This window comes from Cydia pomonella, chromosome 14, assembly GCF_033807575.1.
Source record: "Cydia pomonella isolate Wapato2018A chromosome 14, ilCydPomo1, whole genome shotgun sequence".
Taxonomy (NCBI): domain Eukaryota; kingdom Metazoa; phylum Arthropoda; class Insecta; order Lepidoptera; family Tortricidae; genus Cydia; species Cydia pomonella.
Window position 1 is genome coordinate 7,396,145 of NC_084716.1, and position 25,414 is coordinate 7,421,558.

Genomic DNA, 25,414 nt, shown 5'->3' on the forward strand with positions numbered 1-25,414 from the left:
GTGGCAAAATTAGTTTAACCCTCGTGCCTTAAAACCCTCGCAACGCTCAAGATTTCGCTTTTTGAACCACTCGCTATGCTTTTGGTTAAATTATGGGATATTTCGCTTGCTCGGGCGTCAATAATAGCACAAGCGGTTAAACAGCAACTTTGCGACCTTGTAAAATAAATAACTAATATTTGTTTCCGTTTGATATTAAACAATTATTATTTTCCAATAACGTATTTTTTGGGGTCTGCCATATTTAGTTCTCCTCAACAACAAAAACAAGCTACTAAAAGGTAATCCACGTTTTTTTTGCAAATAAATCAAAACCAGGGCAGAACTTGCATAAAACGACCACTCTTCAAATCCACTGGGAATCTTTTCTGTGTCAATCCCAATGGTTTGAATTGCAGTTTCCACCGGCTTCGAAGCTCAATGAGTGGGACGTGAAAAAGCTCTGTAATATTTCTAGCTTTTCAAGCTTCTTAGTTTCTAAGTGAGCTATTTAGATTGCTATTTAGTGTAGCTTTCGAAGTTTATTCACCTTTTTGATAAAAAAAAATTGGGGATAATCTTACACAGATCGATCTAGCCTAAAACTAAGCAAAGCTTGTACTAAGGGTACTAGGCGACATACATAGAAAACACCCATTGTTCATCAAACAAATAAATGCCCTTACCGGGATTCGAACCCAAACCCATCGGCTTCATAGGCAGGGTCACTATCCACAAGACCAGACCGGTCCTCCGATTAGTGAACTAGTACTCCCAATATTTTCTTAACATATTCGAATTGTCACTGATATTTTCGACTGTTGTGGACTGATGTTGTGTTTTTACCTGAAGGCTAAAACCGCATCCAAATCGGTTTACCCGTTTACGAGCCCTCTTTTTGCTTCGGGGGTTAAAAACACCTACATACTCTACCTTGACTTTTTTTTATTTCAACCTTTTTAGATCTATTCACAGCAAACATTAACTTGATTTATAAAATTTGCCATTAGCACTTAAACTTGCATTTGAAAGTTTTCTGCAACTGACAATATGTAATGCAGCGGAAAAATTCACACAAAGCACGTAAATTACCGCTTACCGTGGAACGAGTAACAATTTACTTGCCAAGTTTGGGGCTATGTTAGTTTGCAAGTTAACAGATTGAGCGGGAAGTATTTTGATTAATTTAAGTCAGCCATCAAAATGTATTGTTAAACTAAATACTCCAATCATCATCAAATACAGGATTAGATAAAGTGTCGGAGACAACCTCACTACATTCCTATAATTTACATTTTTCATGATTTGTATCGTTTTAGTTATGGGGTTCTTCAAGTATCATTAATCTACGTGATCAGACGATCACGTAAATTAATAGATGGATAGACATCTGTAGTCGATAAATATATAATGTTGTAGGGAAAGAACTGGTGGTAGGTTTTGATATTCATAAGTGGATTGTAATACCTATACCTAAAAAATTAAGAATAAAGACTTTCACTTTCACTTATGTACCGCTAGAATCATACAGTTCTCTCAATCGCAGCATTATTTGACTAATATTGGAGTACTCATTTATGAAGATAAAGGTTCAATCAGAAAATTTGGCCTTACAACCCTTAACTTTATGTATGCCCCGGGAGAACATACACCTAATCCTGATTGCTTTATATGACCCTTTTAAAACGGGTCACCCACGTAGGTAATTAAAGTAGATCGAATTGCCAATTGAACAAGTTGAACATATATATAAGATGATATTATATAATATTAATAATAATTCAGCATATATACTTCTCAATGCTGGGCACAGGCCTCCTCTCATGCGCGAGAGGGCTTGGTCTATAGTCCCCACACTAGCTCGATGCGGATTGGGGACTTCACATACACCTTTGAATTTCTTCGCAGATGTATTGCAGGTTTCCTCAGCCAATCTGCCAAAAGAAAAACTAAAATTACCTAAGTGACGTATTATATAAATAACAATACCTACTAACAAAGCACTAGTAAGTAACCGACTTTGAATAACTTTTGACTAGGCTAGCAGGCCATCAAAAAAATTCTCCTGCCTACGAAGCGGGGGGTCCCGGGTTTTAATCCTGGTAAGGGCAGTTGTTTGTGTTTATTATTATTTATTATTATTTTTTTTTTTTTTTATTATTTATTTAAGGTTCACCAACAATTGTTGACATCGATACATTCAAAACGTACAAGCTAATACATGTAAGGAGTGGTGTCACAATTATTTACTTACAGGTAAACACGGCATGCGAAACAAATATAAGTAAACAACTATAGAAGTACCAAAATTTTAACTTAAATTCTAATTACTTATGTTTAAAAAAATATTTTCGGACAGATTTTATAAATTTATTTAGTGAGTCATAGTGCATATCCGCCTTGTCACAGCAACCATTAGCAATTTTACATAACCTGCATATTGGAGAGTTAGTGCCTGAAACTGATCTTCTAGGCGGGGCGTAAAGAGGGGTGATAGCATTACGGGGGAAACGGGATGGAGCACGAAAGTTCAACAATGTCAGCAGTTGTGGACAATCTATTTTGTGGTTTATCATCTATGTTTTCTAAATATATGATCGTTTAGTACCCACAACACAAGCCGCTGCAGGTACATTTGTGTAATATTGTATTTATTGTAAACGAATAAACTGTAGTGGAACTTGCATATTTCAAAGTTGCTCATAAAATCTAATGTCACGAAATATTTTTTGTTAATATATAAATATATTATATTCTTTTACAAATGAACAGAAGCCGTCGAAAGCAGGTGGCGTGCGAGGGTTCGTTCAGATGGTCCTTCGGGGAGTATTATGTTCGGTGTGTCGTTTAATGAACGTTTCACAAATCGTTTTAGTTAATTACGGACTTAGCCAACGTTTTTACGGAAATTAACGTGTAAAAAAAGGTTGATTTAATTCATAGCGTCAAAGTAATTTGTAAAGTAATTTTTCATTTTTGCTTCATAGCTGCTGACAAACAACGCATTTTTTTAAATTTGGAGTTTAAATGCATTTCTGGAAAAAGGTTTGGTGGATGACATTTGTTTGCCGTAGGCGGATTTAAATACTATTGCAACAGAGGGTAATGATGTACATACTACTAAATAATAAACAATTACCGTGCATATCTGAAAATACTTCTGTAAATCAATCCACATTGATGGAATTTAAACTGTCGTTAGTAACATTCAACTGATTTTACGGTTTATCTGAAAATACTTCTGTAAATCAATCCACATTGATCGAATATTACGGTTTAAACTCACGTGTCACTCGCGCGACATGTTTTGGAGAGCCTTTACGAATCCTGTCGCGCGAGTGACTTTGAAACACGTGAGTTAAAACGTAAAATTAGTTCATTTCACATTGCATTGGCGATTGGCGCAAAAAGTACCCACATTTCCACTCGTCACTTTTTCGGCCGAACTTTGTAATCACGTTAAAAAAATCCTCGTACGCGCGGGAAGGGTTGAATGGCAAAATTAAATTATTGTTTTTTCATATTGTCTATTGACTCGCATGCCAACATGTCACAATGCCTTGTGACAGGGTATGTGATATATGTGTGGAACGGCAATTCCCAAATCGTGTTGTTATACAGTACTCGCATCCGCTTCACATTCTTGAATCAACATATACGTGAGCACTGTCAAGTCTGATGAATAGTTACTACAATGAGATAAAAAAGATACAGGAAAACTAGTTGTCGAGGTCTACGTTTATGTTTTGATACTTTTTTTATTACCGATCTTTTATTTTGTTATCATTCTTACTATGTTACTAATATTAATGTATTAATAATATTATAAATGTGTAGGTAAGTCTATTGTGACTATCTGCTTGTTTATCTGTTACCTCGTTGAACCGATTTAGATGGAAATTTGTATTGATAAACGTTTGAGGCCCGGGGAAAGGCATAGGATAGTTGGACTAGTTTTCATCATTCTACGCAGACGAAGTCACGGGTAGAGCTAGTTTATATAACCTTTTAGTTATTTACCAGCTATTTTAGTTATTTTCTCTAATAGTTATCCTTTTTTGTATCACATTCATAAACAATTATTTGTAACTGGAAAATATCGGATTACGACCAAGCCGCTTATATCTTGAGCCTGATCTCGTGAACATGCAAATTCGGGAAGCGAGTTCCTACCTACTTTTTATGAATAATGCCTGAATTATAACGTATGGTAATCCACATGCGGTGTAAATGTGAAGGTTCTGTTACAGTATTGAACGGTGAATATTAATATGTTAAAAATACCGGGGCTTTTAGCTTTGTCCTTCAAATGTATATTTTTGGAGGAGGGTTGTCAAATATCAAATATCAAATATCAAACATTTATTCAGCAAATAGGCCACAGGGGCACTTTTACATGTCCATTTTTACAAACAATAAATTAAAAAAAAAAACAATTACAAATATCGAATCTATGAAATAATAAATACTTTATTAGAGATGTATACTGTCTCTAAATGTCAAATTACACAAAAAAAACTATGATAAAAAAATAAAACCATAAAATACTAAAATTCTTTAGAGATGTATAAGTCTCTAAGTGTCAGAGATAAAATATAAAAATATATATTAAATTATCCTTGGAGATGTAGAGGGTCGCCAAGGCTTGAATTCTTATATAAATAATTAAAAGACAAAAAAAGACAAAAGACACTGTTGTGCGTACTAAATTCAGAAATAAAAAAAGATGTTGACATACGAATCTGAGGACTTTGAAGTCTTTAAAGTGCAGACTCGTATAGGGAGAGGCAATTGGTTCAGGTCACGTATACAACAAAAATTGTAATGTTAGCGGGATTTTAAGACTCAAATTCTTTGTTCGTATTGATAGCGCAATAACAATAGTTGATAGGTTAATTTAGTAAAATATTATAGTTTTTAAATTTTATGGAACACATATGTTAATATTATATTATTCTTTAGATGTTGGTATTAATCAAAATCCGCTTAGATATTATTTTGTAATTTTGAGGTGTAATGTAAGTGTACATAAAAAAAAAAAAGAATAGAAATAAACTAACTAACAAACTAACTTCACTCATAACTTTAAATTGAAACTGGACTTAATCGCATGCACTTACTGAAAATAAATATCTGGCATTCATTCTACTTAAAATTAGAAATAAGTAATATCAATGCTTGTAACTCACAAATAATTTCATAAATCTTTGAAAAGAACATCGACATTTTACCCAGGTTTAAAATTCTAAGTAAATGTCCCTCAATACATACGTATATGACACGGTCCCTAATTTTCGAGGGTCCGATACATCCCCAACCCTAATCCTGCTTAAAATCCTTGTTGGTAAATTTGGTAATATATTTAATGTGCTATACAACATGTGTCCTTGATGTAAGGGACGTTTTATGACGCTGAGATTTTTCAACCGACTTCTAATAAGTATTTTGACAAAAATTGTAAATTATACAACAAGGACATAAAGTAATCTACAGCGTGTATAAATATACGACCACATAATCAAAGGGCAGTTAGTTTAGGCTGTAACTAACACACTTTCATAGGTTTTATAAAAAATGGACGACTTTTATTTTTTCATACAAAATAATTCAGCAAGCAATGTATCACTATTTTGTTTTAACGTCTCATTAATGAAGCGACGTCACAACTGTCACAAGTGATCATGATGTACGAAATACATTGTCGCTCGAAAAATTCAGGGGATCACTTTGGGGGGGGGGGGGGGAGCCCGAAATCGCGAAAAAAAATTCTTGGCTGTACATATGTCAGTGACATATCCGATCCATATCGTATCTAGATCTAATTTTTTTTTTGTATCGCAAGTCTGCGATCTCAATCTAGCTCAGAACCGCCTTCACGTGTTTCGTTAAACAAAGATATGAATAAAAGATCATTGCTGGGCTCATCGCGAATCATCCATGACAGTGATATGAGATACACACGGATTTCTAAAAAGTCGAGCATATGCTTTTTATTATTTAGGCTAAATGAGAGAGCCCATCTTAAAGTATTCAAAACAAGAAAATTGCGATTTTGTCGGCGAAATATTTCGTTTATGTATATAGTTGCTACACAATAATGTTTTGGTAAAATGTAAGGAATTGATTGGTACCCTTACTTTATTCCTTTTTGGAAGCAAAAACTCGACTCGACCGCAACTGGCACAAAGTCGTATATTGGTTCCAAGGCAGAGTACTTGGCATGCTTCATTTTGGAGGCATACTCCGCAGCTGTCCCAGCAGACCTGATAGTGAGACTCAATTGGGACGGATTTATGATAACGATGAATTGCTTTATGATAAATTGCTCAATTTCTATCTATTTTACTAGATTTTTCATAAAATTCACCTTCCGTCATCATCCATATTGAGATGTAAGAAAAGTTAAAACTCACGCTATGGTCATATTTTCCATCACAATCTTGGCGCAGTATCTGTTGTTTTAATTTTTTGGCATTACGTCCCTCCATAAGAGCATAAACGTCTTACCTTGAGAAGGTGGTGGGATATGACGGTAAGTTAATTGGACAGAAAGTTGCTCGTGTCGTCTCTGTGTCCCCTCTCCTAAAACGTCAGCCAACATCATCCGAGCTTTCTCTCATCGCGTCCGTCTCATTTCGCGCCCCGGCGAATCCCTTTGATGCCCTTCATTATCCCGAGTTCAAACTAAAACCGATTGCGGGAAAACACGGGAAAAACACGTAAAAACAGCGGTGAGTTGAAAAGGGGTTTACGTACGTTAGTAGTGTCTTCATTGAAAAAATGAAATGAGCTGTGCTTTGAGGCACGTAATGTGCTACTGTGAAGAGGCTGCTGTTGCAGTAGCAATTTGCGAGCGGTTATCAAGCGACTCAATCGCTGAGCGATTTTACATCGAGTAATTTCTAATGATCGCATATACAATTAAATAAATAAATCGCTTCGCTCGTAACTCGTTGCTAAATCAAATTTCATAAAAAAATAATGCGTCATACATACGTGCAAAACGTTTTTGACGAAAAACTCAAAATGATCAAACATTCTTAATGAATTGCAGTATGCCCTCAAGCATAAACGTAAAATTAAAGAAATTTTGAATACCACTGGTCCACTAACTACTTCTGCTACCGAATATTACTGCCTACTAATAAGAAACTTTCGACACATTCTTATCATATTATCGAGTTGCGAATTACCTATTCGCACATGTATCGTATAACATTTTACAATACATATAGCCCTTTAAATTTTCGAAATTGTCACGTAATGTGCTAATTATCTCACTATTGCGGTAAAGTTGCACCGTATGTACTGTAAATCATTATTATAATTAAAAACAGCATCGCAGTACACACAATACAACCGTAAACTAATTCTAATACAGTAGGTACTACAAGTAAGCTAGGTAACTGAATTAAAAATTTCTGGAACCAATCAACAAACCGTGAAACTAGGCCACAAGGAAAAATTCTCGAGCACAATAACTAGTCAGACTCGTAGTGAATATTTTAACATTGTAATCCAGTTAAATGTGTTTCTGGATGTACCATCAGCCGTAAAAGTACATGGCGACTTTATCAATGAATTCATTCATAATTTCTTCATGCAATTTCCCAGCTCACTGTACAGCATCAATAGTAGCAGGTGAAACAACCCACCAATAAATAGTACATTGTAAGTGCGGTTGATTAACACGAGTTCGTAATTCCTTTATCTGTGGCACACAAATTGTTTTTCATCACTCTTGTGAGGAAAAAAGGGGAAATAAATAAAACTTCGGCCTCATTTCGAACGTACATTATAGCCTTAGATCGAAATTTAGTATTTACGGAACGCAAGTGTGATGAAAAGGTATCTACCACTCTGGAATAGTATTCCAAATAGGTATACATTGCTATCGTTTGTGTAAAAGTATTTCTCACAGTATAGTTGCTCTACTTTATAGAGGCATCTATTTTTGTTATTATGAACAAAAAAATAGAATGGCAATAATACTTTTGGCACGTAGTCTGATCCGCTAGTTTTGATGCTGACTGAACGCTATTAAAGGCTCAGTTTCATTGGTCGATATAAAGCGTGCAGGGACTCCAAGCAGGCGGTATAACGACTAGTGAAACTCATAATCGGGCCCTATCAACCAATGAAATGAACAGTGAACAGTTCCCCGAATGCGAATAAATATGGAAATCTCCCGCACCCCGCACGCGGGCGCTATCGACCAATGAAACTGAGCCATAAATATCGTACCTAAAAATCACTGCTAATGCAAATAGATAGAAACACTAACACTCGCTAAGCATTCTGCATATCTTATACTTCCAGAACAATCTAATTTCATCTAATTATCACTGCGTTGAGCTTGCAGCAGTTTCCTTGCACTTACATCCGCTTTTTTTCTAGAGTGCAACCACGCGAGACAAGCCACGTGCGAGTGGGACGCGCGACTTTACAGGGATTTTATGACTTCATTTAGCGAAGTACGGTGTAGGTATGAGATAGAATCGCTGGTCAAAAAACAACCGTATGAATATGTTACTAATACTTAAGCCAAAACTCGATTTAGATGTTATTATTTACTTTTACGGGATTTAATTGTGTATATTGATCATATATTTTAGAGTAAGACTGTTGTCGGTAGAGCAATTTCCATGTTTGGCGCTCCTCTGCCTTCTCTTTGACAGGCTGCCGGCCTAGCCAAGGTGACAATCGCTATCGCTTCGACAACGAAACGCTTTGTGTCTCTTTGTCGCTCGTCCATATCAGTGCGACAGTGACAGTTGCGTTTCGATCGCTACGGAGCGTAAGCGATTTGCACGTTGGCTATGCGGCCTGCCCGCGAAGCCAACGTGCATATCGTTCACGCTCCGTGGCGAACGAATTCGATGACAGCATTGTTCGCGTGGTCTTGGAGAAAGTTTGGCTAAAGTTGATATCAACATCCTCTAGCTGCGAGAGGTTTTCGAACTATCGGCACTTGGTCTTGATCAACTTGAATGTTCTGCCCAATAGGGATATATATCACTCGGTCGACACACAACACTACCGATATTCGGTTTTTCAACCGGCGATATTCGTTTCCGCTTACATTTACTAATGACTGGATTCCGTGTGGATGGGATCATAAAACCATCATCCCGATTGAAATTGCAATATTTTTTTTTACTTTCAATGGCTTTCCGCATTTATCTACTATAAAAATGGCGATCGTGGAAGATTTAGATGTGTTTTTGCCGAGAAGTTTATGGTGGTGGTTTGTAATGTGGGTAAACGGGTTGATCATAATTTCGAAAGGTGTCACCCAAATGGTTATACTTATGTATTTTTCTCACTTAGACAACAATTAACTTCAGATTGTATTTTATTCTATGTATTTATAGGGTGTTGAGACAAGCTACGTGACATTAGCAGTACACACCATTATTGCAAGCCTAAAATAGCAAGCCCAAAATACCAAGCCCAAAATAGGAACTCTAAGAATAAAATCTAGTCTTGTGTTGCCCTTTTATAACCATCTTAGTAATTAGATTTTTTTTAAATGCAGTATGACCATTTTCAGGAAAAAGGAGAGAATTAAGACGATAGTGGAGTCTGGACGATCGCTTCTTCATACAAAGGTAGTTCCCATTTTCCTCTCTGGCTTTATGCTTATGATTTATGTGCCATCGTTTGATTTTTTTAGATTTTTGATAATTATAAGTAATTAAATTTTCTTTTCACCACATCAACAGGTAAAGACCCTCTTGATTGTTCAAAAACTAATAAGAAAGTTGCATTTTATCCACATGTGGGGCCTTTGCCCAATAAGATTATATTTTGAATGATAAATATTTAATAACGTTCATTTGGGTTTGATATTTTACAGTAGAATAGAATTTTCCTTGCATTATTGTGGTGACAATTTTGTTTTACTCGGTGGCAAAATTTGTTTAACACTCGTGCCTTGAAACAACTTTGCCCCTTTGTAAAACAACTATTATTGCTCCAATAATAATTATGAGAGGTAGGAGTGAAACAAAATTACATACAAGTTTTTAAAAAACCCTAACTCTTATATTACTTAAAAAAACGAAAAAATCAACGAAATAATAACAGTATTGCCCACAGTTATTACCAGTTATACTTAAAATTGTGTAAAAATATCTCCTACAATGGAAATATCCGGAGAGCAAAATGAGGACTACGTTTGTAGAGAAAGCCGGTTTCGTGCGTGCCACTGACCACTAAAGGTGACAGTCCATTTCTGACCGCTGAAAATGTTCTGTTTTTTCTTTTAGCCGATTTAAAAGCCATTTTCTGCACACAGCACGTTATTTCTTTCTACATATTGGCGGAAAAAAAAAAACATTAGAACGAGGAAGTTTTCTTAATTCATCTATAGATCAAAATTGCGAGTGTTCTTTTTAGTTGAGTAATGTTTGTCAGAAGGTATGACTAAACCAAGTCACATAGAGGCAGCGCCGCAACGAAAAAGGCGTTTTTCACAAAGTTATTGCAGAAACAAATTTTCGCAAGAATTGCCATTATCTCTGAAAGAAGACCGATTGCAGATTTGTATGATATTTTAGCCTCTAAATGCGATTAAGAATACAACTTTAAATCTATCAGGTTTTACCAGCCCACGGTGTATAATATCGTGACACTATCTCACTTTGTCATTTCAAAGCCATTTCTGAGATAAAAGAAGCAATAATTCAGTTTTATTACCTAGAAATACAAAAGGCAAAGTTGTTGTTTAACACCTCATGATAGCATATGGATACTCAAACGTAAGAAAAATTACAAAATTGAACCACAAGAGAAGCGACAGCGGTTTTAAAATAAAATTGTATTGACAGTTGCGGGGACTTCAAGGCATGAGGGTTAAATAAACTTTGCTACAGAGCTCAACACGAATGTATTTTATCACACCATCACGAGGAAAATATTTATTATTCCAATTAATTTATTAAATATTCTTTCTATCAGCCCCTTGGCTAACGTAAATAGCTTTCTTCATAAAGGATTTCTTGTCTCGCCCATCAAGTTTTATATGGTCTAGTCATAAACTGTATCTGCCACGACCACGAGTGCCGTCGCCCATGGACACCTGCAACACAAGAGCGATTATAAGATTTAAATTTGTGCTTTAGTTTGAAATAGGAAACTGGACAATATTAAGTGTAAATTGCGTAATTAAAGCTCTTACAAATCAATTTATTCATTTATTCTTTACTTTAGGTAACTAATGAAAGATTGGTTTAATATGAAAACTCAGAAAGATAAATCTGTAATATTTTGCTAACACTGAACGACTGCATTGGAGAATTTATTTTGTCGCATCGCCATCTCCGAAACCCACGAATCCCTTTGCAAAAATAAAGTAAACCCGGGATAAAAGAGCCTACCTAGCTTTTCGAGGGGGCGTTTATCGCAGACTTCTACATCCAGGCGGTACTAGGCCACCAAAAACGTGCAGACACCACCGGCTGGATTTGGCTGGATCACGTGACGCAAGTGGATCAAGTGCGCATACCGTATCCATCACGAGCAACATGAGTCCCGCTCTCGTCGGGTTGCTGTGTGCGGTGGTCACGCATTTAGTCAAGAGGATGGGGAAGATAATTTCAAAATGTTAACTTACCTTAAGTGAAGAAATATTTCTCCTCTGCATTCATTTAATTCGAGTAATTTGGTTGTATTTCTTCAATTTGAAGTTAAATTGTTATTCATTTAATCGGCAAACAAACGATCACCAACAATATCTGGTTTTTTAATAATATTGCGTAGCTGCCTTCGACTGACTGTGACTTTTGTAGAAAGGCAAACTGTTCTTCGTTTTCGTGTACCATGTAGCATTATCGTCACTTACTTCTTCTCGTAAAAAATACAAATAAGTAAATTAGTAATTTTATTTATACGTCTGACAGTGACATTATTCATTGACTTTGACAATCAACTGACGAACGCTGCCGCGACTGCACGCCGCAAACAGCAGCAGTCGGCCGCTGCAGTAATGTCGCACCAGTAATGTCGCAACGGTAGTGCAGCTGCAGTTGGAAATGGACTGTCACCTTTAAGTGTGAAACACCTAAAGAGTTGAAAACGACTATAAGCTACGGCAACTGATTTACGCTAATGGGGCCTAAAACATAAAAAAAAAATACGTAACTACTTTTTAAAATGTCCGTCCGTAAATTGCCTCAAGGAAAAGAAAGTAGATTCGCAGCAATGTAAATATTTTAAAGATCCGAAGGAGGTACTTGGCAAATGGGCAAAAAGACACCAACGAGGCTCAGAGTGACGTGACACAGAATACAGAGTTATCAGTAAGGCTTCGCTACCACCAGTTTTTATATTCGGCCTGATTCGAACTTAAAGATACGTCAAAAATTGGTTAAAGATACAATATGGATTAGATGCGCAGACTTTTGACCGAAGGGTGTCGCGTTTCGGAGGTTCCGGGGCAAACTGCCGAATCCGACACAAGAGCAGCCGATTCAATAGTGCCACGCCGTTTGCTCGCCTAAATAGTGTTTAGTATTAATTTTATAAAATGTTTATGTATGTTAGTCTATAAAGTATTTTTATAGGCCTTGTTGCCTGAATTAAGTTTTAAATAAATAAATAAAAGTTTACGAACTTTACGAAACAATTTTGCTAAATACCTGGTAATTTCTGCTCCCGACTACGACGTAGCACTACGAGCGTAGCTTAACACATTCAGTGCCAGCGCGAGCTACGTGCTACGAGAGTAGCCGATAACACGGGAAAACCGTATGTAGCGAAAAGCGCCTACGAACAGAGAACCCGCATAACGGGTCGCTTGCAGTGAATGTGTTAATAGTTGATTAACAGCTAGCGACCCGCTAGGCAACTTCTCTGTTCGTAAGTCATCAGTTAAGCACATGTACGTGTTGTAGTCAAACCCTGTAACACTAAGGTGTTAAAACTTCAAGGTGTTTAGGCGCGTTAGCCAAAACTGAAAACTAATAACATATTTCTACTTTCGAACCTAATACTAGAGTGACCTAGTAGTAAAAGGGTACAAATAACCCTAAAATAAAACGATCAAAACGTACATAGTCAAATCGGGTTTTGAATAAGCCAAATCTTCACTCCACTGGAAAGCTTAGCCAAGCTTAGGCTTAAATGGGCAAACATAGGACTGCCGCCGATTCGGGGTTCGACTTGCATACATACAATTCAGTACAATTTAAATAATCTGTGTTGAATAATTTATAAAATCCGAACAAGTGCGAGTCGGACACGCCCACCGAGGGTTCCGTACTTTTTAGCATTTGTTGTTATAGCGGCAACCGAAATACAATTTCAACTGTTTTACTATCACGGTTCATGAGATAAAGCCTGGTGATAGACCGACAGGCGGACGGACAGCGGAGTCTTAGTAATAGAGTCCCGTTTTGCCCTTTGGGTATGGAACCGTAAAAACAACAATTCCAAAAATATATTGCCTACATACCTTTTAGGTTCAATACGTTCTTATGGATCGGGGATTATTCGCGTTCCAAGATATTATTAAATTATTACAACAGGCAGTACCTACATATTCCATTATCAAGTCATCCACCAATTCATATAAGCTCCATGCTGATTGCATCTTAATGCCCGATGTTATTAGTTTGGTAACTTAACGTAACCTAATCCCAAACATTAATTATAGTTAGTAATTTAGTCAAGACGCGAGTATTTAGTTGCGGAAATTAATCAACTGATCAAAAAACATTCGCACTCCTGACGAGCGAGTCACAACTGAGTATAGCCAGTGTTTTAAAATCCAGAATGAAAAAAAAATCTGTTTATTTCGTAAAAAAAACATGCATTTTTACGAACTTAGATCTTTATTAAAAAGATTTTTTGAGTTAAGGAGTCTAGGTGTGCAGAATTAATTATACAATACTATTTCATCTTTATTATTTATATATTATATATAGTAAGAGTAGTGGTGGGGAGCTTTACTCGACAGAAAAAATAGAATAAAATAAATTCGACTAAATTACTAAAACGTAACAGACCTTAGGTTCCAGAAACTACTCGTATTAATGCGAGCCGTGATTTTAATTCATGCCCCCCTTTCTTTAAAAGCGACCACATATGAAAACCCCGGATAAACCTTTAAAATGTCGGGTATCAGGATTAAACTAACACCATTATACCTACAACAAATATTAAACAAACAGAACCAATTTCGTACTCAGCAGAATTTAAATAAGTACATTCAAAGTTATAACTATTTTGCGTATCACATGTCACGCGATACACGATCGCCCGCTCTTCTCATACATTATTAATTAGAAAATATCTGGGTGACCGATTAAAACTCGGGATAACGCATTTTCATAAGTAATTCACTAATATATATTTTGTCGCACGATATAAAGCTGCCTTAGTGACATCAACAATATAGATCTTGTGATTTCGGCGGTAGCACGACTAGAGCACAGCTCTCGACAGCTCTAGACAGCTCATTCAGTTGTCGGGTGTCAGACCGTCAACATCTCCAGCATCTCCTGAGGATGCTTCATAGAGAGGCGAAACACGTGTCGAGTTTTGTACTTTTGGTGGTGGGTTGTTATATTTATTTGCGTATTTATTTTTGCGGTGGGAGTGTGGGAACATTAAATGCATGTAAAAATACGCAAGTAAGTATAACGGGTTAGCACTGATTGACTAACACGTTATTTTCTCGCGGATTAGCAAAGTAATATTTCTTGCTTTAATTTTATGCTAATTTCCGCAAAGTAACGCCTGATTCTATAAATTATTATGTGCGTATGACTGAGGAAAATCACAACTTCTATAAGATACTGACATATATAATACAATACATGGCGATCCGTTTTAATATCACTACCTACACATAACTACAGCACTACCTTATAAAACAAAGTCCCCCGCCGCGTCTGTCTGTCTGTATGTCTGTATGTTCGCAATAAACTCTAAAACTACTGACGTTTCACGTGGTTTTCATCTATCAATAGAGTGATTCTTGAGGAAGGTATAGATATAAAATCTGTTAAGATTCTACCCGAGCGAAGCCGGGGCAGGTCGCTAGTATTTACTCAATCTAATTTTATGTATCTAAACTTGAAACAGATTAAATTGTTCTTAAATAATTACATTTATATTTTAAGGTTGCGAATTTTTGAAAAAGATGTATATTTGTGTGATTATCTATCGGTAATATGACTAAGAAAAATAATTAACAAACCAAGTCTGTTTTTCTGTGTTGAGCTTGGCTGTATATAGATAAATTAAGAAATCAGGCATTAAATTATTTGGATTTTTGCTCAGATGAAGAGCTTTATATAAATGACTTTGACAAGCCCGTTTGAGAATAGTACTTCCGCTATATCCGATCGAGGTAAAAGCCTGTCAGGCCGTACGAGAATAGTACCATTGAGTGACAGATATCGCGTTCTAGTGCTTTTGGGATTATCTTATGGGATTAAGATGCACAACTGTGCGCTAGGGCCAGAAAAACTCATTTACTTATGACAAAAACGATGAAATAAATAAATACTAAAAGGACATTTTTACACAAATTGAATAAGTCCCACGGTAAGCTCAAGAAGTAAGGTCCGACCGAGAACGCTTTTTTTGTCTCGGCCGAGACCGAGACCGAGACCGAGAATTTATAAAATAGAAAAAAAATACTAATTTTGCACTAAAATTGTTTTTATAATCGAAATTCGACGATTTATCAGAAAAAAGTTATCATAATCAATTCCTAGCGCTATTAAACAGTATTTTCAGGGTTCTGTAGCCATAATGGCAAAAATCGAACCCTTGTAGTTACGTCATGTCCTATGTCTGTCGGTCTGTGCGTATGTCACAGCCATTTTACTCAAAAACTATACTGTATATTTTATAACCAAAGTTGGAACGTAGGTGTAGATGTATTATGTAAGTCGCTTCTTAGTTTCGAAAAAAATAATGTAAAATATATTTTCAAATATATACTCCGTATAAATGTAACAAAAAGTAAAAAAAAATGTGGCTCATCATTAGATAGGTCTTTAAAAATACAGAAAGGTTGCTAAAACGTTTTTTTTTTATTAAATAAATACTTTTGACAATAATCGATTTAAAAAAAAAATTATGTGATCCCCTCTAACTTTTGAACCGGGAGAGCAAAACCATTAAAAAAATTCTAAATAAACAAATAATTTCTCAGGAAAATTATGTTGAATATGGTCGGTTAAGCCATTTAAGAGTTATAAAAAAACTGATCTTCTTATTAAAACGACAAAAGTGCCACTAACATACGCTCTTTTGCTTGTACGGCTTTTTTGTATTATATGAAGGTACGGAACCTTCCATTATGCGTGGTCCGATACGCACTTGGCCGGTTTTTCAGTACGGATGTGCACAAAAAGAGGTAAAATAACAATAATTAAAATAAAGAGTTCTATATTGTAACCCAAAATATCCGCCACAGGTGTCGTTTTGTACTTACCTACTGCTTTGCTTTTCCCCTTTGACACAAATATATTTAGTATCAAAATATCCAGTGTCATCTTCCACTCACAACAAGTTAATCTAAGTTACATCCCGATAACAATATACACCCATTTATTCATCAATAACAACTACCACAAAACGAAAAAAACCAAATGAACAAGTCATTACTTGCAACCGCGCCTATCCGATCCCAACACTTAGTATTTGATAAGTAATTGGCTTAAAATGTGGCTATGAAACCAATTTAAATCACAAAAAACGTCACACCAACCGGGCGATGCAACCAACGAGTGGCTTAGACCCCGGGGCTCGTGCGCGGAAAATTCAAATTCACCAATGATAACTCATTGCTTATTCTCGGTCTCGGCAAGAATCTCGGCCCATTTTGGCCGAGAGCCGAGACCGAGATCTCGGCCCGATTTTTGGCCGAGAATGCCGAGACCGAGACCGAGACCGAGATCTCGGTCGGACCTTATCAAGAAGGCTTGTGTTGTGGGTACTCGGTAAGCTCAAGAATGCTTGTGTTGTGGGTACTCAGACAACGATATATATAATATATACAAATACTTCAATACATAGAAAACATCAATGACTCAGGCACGAATATCTGTGCTCATCACACAAATAAATGCCCTAACTGGGATTCAAACCCAGGATTATCGGCTTCATAGGCAGAGTCACTACCCACTAGGCCAGATCGGTCATCACAAACACCATTATACCTACAAAAAATATTAAACAAAGAGAACCAATTTTGTATTGATTAACTATCTAACCATAGATTTTTAGTAGATATTCATTAAGCAACCTGAAATTGATGTCACATACGGAAGAAAATGTGACCAAGGTCCCCAGGGCTGGAATCGAACCAGCGTCTTCTGCATTCGCGGCAGATGCCTAAAAGCCCTCGATTCTTGGCATGAATCGAATTTTCTCAAATATATATACAATAACTTAAGGGCTTACGCCTTTAAAATAACACAATTATTATTATTTTTCATATTTTTTTTATTTAATTTGTTTCCTAATAGTAAATTTATTAGATAGTGGATAGCACAATTTGTTAGAGTTAAATATTGTAATATTGTATATTTGACGACCGTCTGGCCTAGTGGGTAGTGACCCTGCCCTGCCTATGAAGCCGATGGTCCCGGGTTCAAATCCTGGTAAGGGAATTTATTCGTGTGATGAGCACGGACATTTGTTCCTGAGTCATGGGTGTTTTCTATGTATTTATAAATATTTATATATTATATATATCGTTGTTAAAGTACCCTCAAAACAGGCCTTGTTGAGTTTACTGTGGGATTTAGTCAATGTGTGTAAAAAGTCCTGTAATATTTATTTATTTTATTTATCAAGTTCCACTAAACTTAAATAGCTTATAATTACCACGAAAATGCATTTACGAAATTTATATACAATGAAATCAGGGTTTTAAAAGTTGTAAAGGGGAACGTAACTATGTCAATGAGTGACAAGAAAAAAATGATTCACCCATTTACTGCTCCTACAGCTGTTTCGTTTTGACCAGAGGACCTACCACGAACATCAAATAGCGAGATTTCTTTATTTGCGTCTCTATCACTTCTGCATATTCTAGTGATAGAGAGGCAAATAAATGATCGAATGACTTCGTCTTCCAGTAATCAACCGTCACTCAAGAACCTTTCTATCTGAAGATTGCTATTTTCACTTTTACGACCAACACCTAATCCATTGCCACTTCAGTCTGTCTCTAAGCTATATCGTTTAGTAGACGTTCTTGAACTTTAAGAGAAGAGTACTTACGACTGTTGACTATCCCACTTATATCAGCACTCGATACTCTTTGTACTGTAAGCTTTAGCAAAGGATACTTAAGCATTTGGTAAAGGGAAAGACAAAATACAAGTGTGGCTTTATACTCTTAAGACAGCGTTCTTAGGTCTTTAATACCAGCTGTACACACTCGTCGAGAGCTTCTTGCCGAGAGTCTCAGCACGGATCCGGTCGAGTCGGAGAAGCGCGAGATGCGACGAGGAAGAGCGATACCAGAAGGGAGCAGTATGTGTCATTCTCGGCCTGTCTCGGGGTGTCTCGGCGAGTGTATACAGCTCACATAAGAAGCAACGTGTAAACGTAGTAATTAAAGAGATGACGAAGAATATTCCAAAATAAAACAAATCCGTGAGGGCAGTTTCTAGATATATTTTTTAGGATATAGGAGGCAAATGCGCAGATGGAACACCTGACGGTAAGCGACACCAGCAACACTAGAGGGGTGGTAAGTGCGTTGCCGAAATTTAAGATTGGAGTACATACTCTTTTCTTGAAGGTCGTATTGGTCCGGAAATACCGCAGGCGAAGTTTATTCCACAGTTTAGCTGTGTGAGGCAGGAAGTTTCTGAAAAAATGCACAGTTGAGGACTGTCAACCGTCTAAGTGGTGTTTGTGAATGTAATTCTTCGAATTTGTATTAATATATAAGGTACTTAAAGCGAAAACGAACGGTTACGATTTTTAGTAGGTACCTGTGTATTTACATTATATAGATGAAAGCAGCTTCTAAAGCAGCCCGCGATTTTGTTAATTTAGAAATCTTTTGAAATATTTATTTAGTATGTACTTATATTTTAGCTCTACCTTTTTCAATAAAGCTGAAAAAAGGTAATTTAAGACATTTTAAAAACGTATTCGTAAACAAAATTGTTACTCTGTTAACTAAAGTGCAGATCTAAAACTGGAATCCAATTTGGACCAATTTAAAATAGATTTTAATCTCTGACTTAGCACTTGAGGCGGCATTCGAGCTTGAAAAATCTTACCTTGATTTGATATTCAATTTATTCACTAGCAGTACATATCGATCGTTTGTATATATTTTGGGCGAGCTAAATGAACAGCAATTCAAGTCTTATCAGTATTGAATCCAGTTATTTGAGTTCGAATACCGCTTCAAGTTAATTACTTTTCAGTATTACAAAAACGTAATACAGCTCCTTAGAAAATTCTAGATCAATTAATTTGTGGAATGGAAAAGTCGTGCGTGCAAAAAAAAGGCAGCTAACATTATAATTAAGTTCTCTTTTTTAATTAAAATATTTGAAAATCCTAGTTCATCATATAATTTTAACGTCTGTACATATTTTAATTTATTTGTATTTGTCTATTAAAAGTACAATCATTAGTTTATCGCACATAAACGCGTAATTTAACATAAAAACGCAACCGCTTACTTCAAATGAACAGTCGGCATAAGATATATCGGAGCGGCCAAAGTGCTCACAAATATCTGAACCCATTTGATGACGTCTGAACAAGTAAAGGTAACCCCTTGCTAATCCAACCTAACCTAACCCTTTGAGTCCCAAAGACACGATATCGTACAAATCAATATTTTGTACTTTTTGGTCTGGACGGGTAACATAAAAAAAACAGTTGAGAATTAATTAACAACTACCTACTTTAACTTTCTCTTTTAAATATAAGTACCTGGGCGACCGAGCTTTGCTCGGTTCTAACTATTTATTGTAATATGGTGGTGTATAGGTGATAATCTTAAATACATTTTTTTACTAAATTAAACATGTCTAAAACAATAAAAATTAAAAAATATAAATTTAAAAAAAACAATAAAAATTAAAAAATATAAATTTAAAAAAAACACGAAAAAATTAAAAAAAAAAAACAAAAGTTAGTCACCGGGCGAGATTCGAACCCGTAACACTCGTTTCTAGCCGTCCACGTCTTAACCCGCTGGACCAGACGGACAGTGGCCGGCAACACGAAATTAGCGACCATATTCTGCGTCGAAAAAAAAACGCATAAAAACTCGAAAACACGCGTTTTCCCAAACATAAGACTAATCTAGATCGATTGTATACCCCCAAAAACCCCCATATACCAAATTTCAGCGAAATTGTTAGAGCCGTTTCCGAGATCACAGATATATATATACAAGAATTGCTCGTTTAAAGGTATAAGATTAGACAAAATTTTAATTGACCGTAATTGTTTGTTAAGATGGAAGACTAGCTTTGCGATTCTAGCGAAATAACGGTATTTTTTCTATGTAATTCAATTTCGGGAGAAAACGTTTTCTCCTAACTAAATCTTAACAGATCACTTTGATTTTGTTGACGTTCGCTTCAGCATAAATATATTCTAGATTTATAGGTTTCGCTTTAAAAAAATATAAAAAAAGGAAAACCTATAAATCTAGTTTTTCAATGTGTCAATAAGATACTAAAAAATCATGGAGACTGGAAAATATTTAGAAGTGGAAAAACGTTTTCTCGTTTTGTTGTTTACGTGGTATACTTCCTTCTTAATGATTTTTAATGAGAAATCTATGAGGGGTAGTCTACGATGCACACATATTGTAGATGTGTGCTCACGTTTACCGCCTGAACGCGTAAAATTGTCAGAATCTCTACGTTCGAAGTTCCACCGGCTACTTTTATAAGTGAAATTGAAAGGAAACTCCGGAAATAAGGTCCAAAATCGCTTAGCAACATAATATGGATGCCAATGAGGCGGAAGTACACCCTTCTTTAATTCGCCGCCGGTTGCTGTAGTAACAAGGCATGAGAGAGCAACTTACAGCTTGAGGTGGAATTCTTCTGTTATTTCTAACCTTGCATCAACAGATTTAATATTACACCGACGACCGGTATGGCTTAGTGGGTAGGTATTAAAAAAAGAAAACTATACTTTCTAAACTACATAAATAACTACCACATATTTATAAAATATATACCATAAATATAATAATGATATAGATATTATTCGAACTCTTGTTTTAGCAAATGGTTAAGTAACATCCGCTTGAAAGACTTACTTGGAGCTTGTCTGATATATACAGCTATATATATTATATTGATTCTGACTGGACCTTAACAGCCAAATTCGCTCCTGCTCGTAGTTTAAGCACTCCACCCCTTTCTAGCGCGTCGACAAAGTGGCTATTAACCTCATTATGGGTTCCGTTCACATGTGGGTTTTATTCCTTTGTGAACAACTTTCTAACGGTCGATTAGCTCGCAGGCTGATAAAGATGTTCAGTGTTAGCTTTTATTGAAAAACTATAAGCTTTTCTGCGATTGTTTAAAGTAACAACAGTTTTGTGTGTAGAGATTTTATGAAAACATTAGATTGACAGGCAAACTTATATTTATTTTATATCATGGTACTTGGAGTTTCGTACGGTGGTTTATCTCACCAGTGAACTAACTATGGATTTCTAAAGGAGTAAATAACGAATGGAATTGCTTACAAATTTGACCAATCAGGGATATCTCTATTTTGATAATTGTGTCGTTAAGCGTTTCGAGGTTTGATTTTCCAAGTTGGTCACTCCTGGGATTAAGTAATAGATCGAAATAGGTTAATTACTTAGTAGTTTTGAACTTAAACTATGAAACTGATATTGCCAATGCTGGCGGTTTAAGCCTAAAGATCGCATTATTTTACGATTAAAATGTACATACATACATACATATAATCACGCCTATTTCCCGGAAGGGTAAGCAGAGACCCCGAATTTCCACTTGCTACGATCCTGACATACCTCTTTCGCTTCCTTCACTTTAATAACAAATGCGATTAACATGTATGAAAATTAAAACCACTTTAGATATGTTCAATCATAAAACTGAAATTTACCGCGTCAAAAATTTACTAAAAGAAATATTACAGAACCGAATTAATGTAGGTATTTAATTTCGTTTAGCTTAATGTAATAGTTATTAATAATTGTTTCTGAATCAACTTTAATTTTATCGTTTTACCCTTTTCCACTAATTCCTTTAACAAGGTTAAATTTCAAATTATGAATTGATTACTTTAGAGCAAAATTCAGTATTTTACAAGACAAAGATCGCTAACAACAAAGCTTAATTTGAGATTCTGCGTAAGTCGACAATCTCGAAAATTAATATAGATATAATTTCATCAGATTATCAGAAGAAATAAATCTATTTCAATTAAATAAAAGGTCTTGATCAATTAATCATATAAAAGTACTGAGTAAAGGTTTTGGTATTGTTTAAAATGTTAATTTAGATTAAGTTACCTTTATTAAAAGTATTCATTCATGAATATTATTTAATCTAGGCTGATACGTTGAACGAGGAAGCTCTTTGCTTTTCTTTTGAAAGAAAGAAAATATATTTATTTATGACAAAACAAACACGGATGACAAAAACATGTTGACAATACAATGTATTAACATTTAGCGCAAAATGGCATAAAAGGGTCCCAACTCAGCATGTAGCTGGCAAAGCCAGCGCTGTTCTTCCGTTGTGACCCAGGCGTACGCCGTTCGACGACGAGGCGGTTATGCTTTATTTAACTAAACTACAGCGTCTCTGAGTCTCTTCGACAGGTCTTTGAGTGAGCGCCAGGAGCCCACGGACCAAAGGTATTCCATTCGGCGTCGAGACCAGACCATCAGCTCCTTGAATTAACACATCCAATTAGATGTGATCCTGTATATGACACAATTTCAATTTATAATTTACATCGTGGTGTTTCTAAACCAATTTTAATAAAAATAATATGATTTATCGAAAACGTACGCTGCCTCAGCATTTCGAATAAAATATAAACTCTGTGTGCGCGAGCTGAAATACAATCACAATCGCCGAAAGATTTTAATCCATCCAAGTTTCTTCGCTATTCAAAAAACAAGGGATTTAAAAAGGGATTTGCAGGAATCTGTACGCATCGCGAGATCCGCTCCGAGACACGGAACGGCCAGTAATTAAGATTTTTATCAGCTCCGTTCCCTTTTTACGGTCACGGCTGTACTGATTTTATCTTTATATCTTTTACTAATGGTTTTCGTGCAAAAATGTTGAAGAAAGGAATCTTTAAACGCTTCATTTACCTGTTTGAAGCTTGGTTTGTATTATATTCTGAAAGTCGGTTAAAAATGTAACGCAATAACACCCTGGCCTAATAAAACGAAAGTAGTGATATTATTAATCCTCTCGCGTTGAACGATGGTCCCCATTAACAGTTCCTTCAAGTCTCTTTTGGTTGAGCTTTTTATTTTTTGTTAGCCTACTTTGGTGTCCCATTGCTAGGTAAAGGCCTACCCTCGTTTTCTCCACTCCACCCTGTCATTGGCATTTTCCCATCATTTTGGATAGAGTGCGTCCAAGTCGTCCCGCCATCTCCTTTTCGGTCTGCCTGCACCTGCACCCTGTCCTGCACCGTCTATGGTGTTCCGTGGTTGAGATTAATTTTAAAAAAATTGAGATTTTTTTTTTACCGTAATTTGATTACTTAAATGTTACATTTCTATATAAATTAATGCGTTAACTTCAAAAAAATGTTTATAAACGTTTTAGGTGACAGCTAGGCCACCTAATAAACATATTATATTTATATTTAACAGTTGTCATAGGGACTCATAGTATCATTTGCAATGTCGTAGCTACGCCACAAACATATCTGTTGTTGCCTAGGTGTAATTTTTCGTTTCAATTTGTTTCTTATTTACATGTATAATATAATGTTATTGGTATTTATTTATCCACGAAAATTCATAATATGTACAAATCGAAACCCTCATGCGAAACCCTTGCATTGCTCCAGATTATACCTTTCGAACCACTTGCTACGCCCGTGGTTCAATTTTATAATCGTTCGCTTGCTCGAGTATCAATGTTAGCAAGAAAGTTGTAAATCAGCAACTTTGCCCCCTTGTAAATCAAATAACTATTGATTTTTCCCCTAGTCGTATAGATGGCAGCACCATCTCCCTATACCGTAATCCCGTAAGGCATTCGTATAGGAGGTGAAAGCACGTAAGCTGAAGACACCGGTTCCATTCCGGTTTCGGCTACCAGAGGGCTTGGTCACTGTTTCTTTAGTATATGACATCTATTTTAACTATTCATTTACTTGAGTGTCTGTTCCTTATCAACAATTGCATCATCAAGTCGCCTCGTTAATACATAATTCGGTAAGTAGGTTTTTGATCCGGATTGCACTTGGAATTTCTTCCGATCATTATTCTAAAAGCATTGTGTTCACAGAAGTAAGCAATATACTTCCCGAATATCTTATGAAATGCCGAATATATTATGGCCGCGATGCAGTACGCAACCCCGCTGTGCGGACCGGCCTCGGAATCGCCGAAACTTGACCCTTCGGCCAAAACTCCTCCTTGTTGAAGGTCGCTACACATATCCACATACACACATATAGGTACAAGGTGGCCAAAAAATATGGTTCCAAGGTTCAGGACGTGCCACACACGATAAGCGTGGCATTCAAAGGGTTAAAGGGCTTTCAATTTAGCATTTAAAACTTTCGCGTTTAGAACACATTTTAAAACATACACATGTAAAACCGGGTTTATCAACTTGCGAACCATTGATCCTTCTGGAAGCTTAAGCCAAGGGATCTATCTTCGGATGTGTGTGCAGATAGAGTGAGTGTTGCGTGTCGGACTATTAACAATAACTACCACATTCCCAACTTTTTCATAGACTTGTCGTCGGGCAGTTACACAAATCTCTGTTTTGTCCGTGTTTTGTATGTGTCCCGTCTACATTACCTTACGAAGGTCGATGACATTATAAAGTATTTGAGAGTAAATTCCGGACTCGTTCTGAGGGTCGCGAAGTTGGAATCTCGACACAATGCGAATTTTAATTCGTTTGTGGTGTGCGTTCTGACTGAACGTCTAGCGACCTTCAACAAGGAGGAGTTTTGGCCGAAGGGTGTCAAGTTTCGGCGGTTCCGCGGCCGGCTCCCTGACACTGCGGGCTTGCGTAATGCATCGCAACCATAATGTGATTTGTAAGTGTTTCGTTTTAAGATATATTGTTATAATATGTATGTTAGTTTTAAGGTATTTATTTATGGGCCACTAGTTGCCTGAAATAAAGATTTTCATTCATTTTCATCCATTAATTCATTTGACATTTTGCTGGGACATCACCATGTTTATCTGCGACCATGACCCACTGGTCAGGTTTCA

The 25,414-nt window shown here is 36.2% G+C and overlaps 1 protein-coding gene and 1 long non-coding RNA gene across 4 annotated transcripts in view; one reads left to right on the top strand and one right to left on the bottom strand.

Moving 5' to 3' along the window:
• LOC133524830 (uncharacterized) overlaps positions 1 to 25,414 on the top strand; it is a 467,029-nt gene that overhangs the window by 256,746 nt on the left and 184,869 nt on the right. The window lies entirely within an intron of this gene.
• Positions 16,784 to 18,102, bottom strand: LOC133524828 (uncharacterized). The gene is made up of 2 exons (XR_009800452.1): positions 16,886 to 18,102; positions 16,784 to 16,846 (listed from the first exon to the last, which is right to left on the bottom strand). It is a non-coding gene; the product is annotated as an uncharacterized LOC133524828 (long non-coding RNA).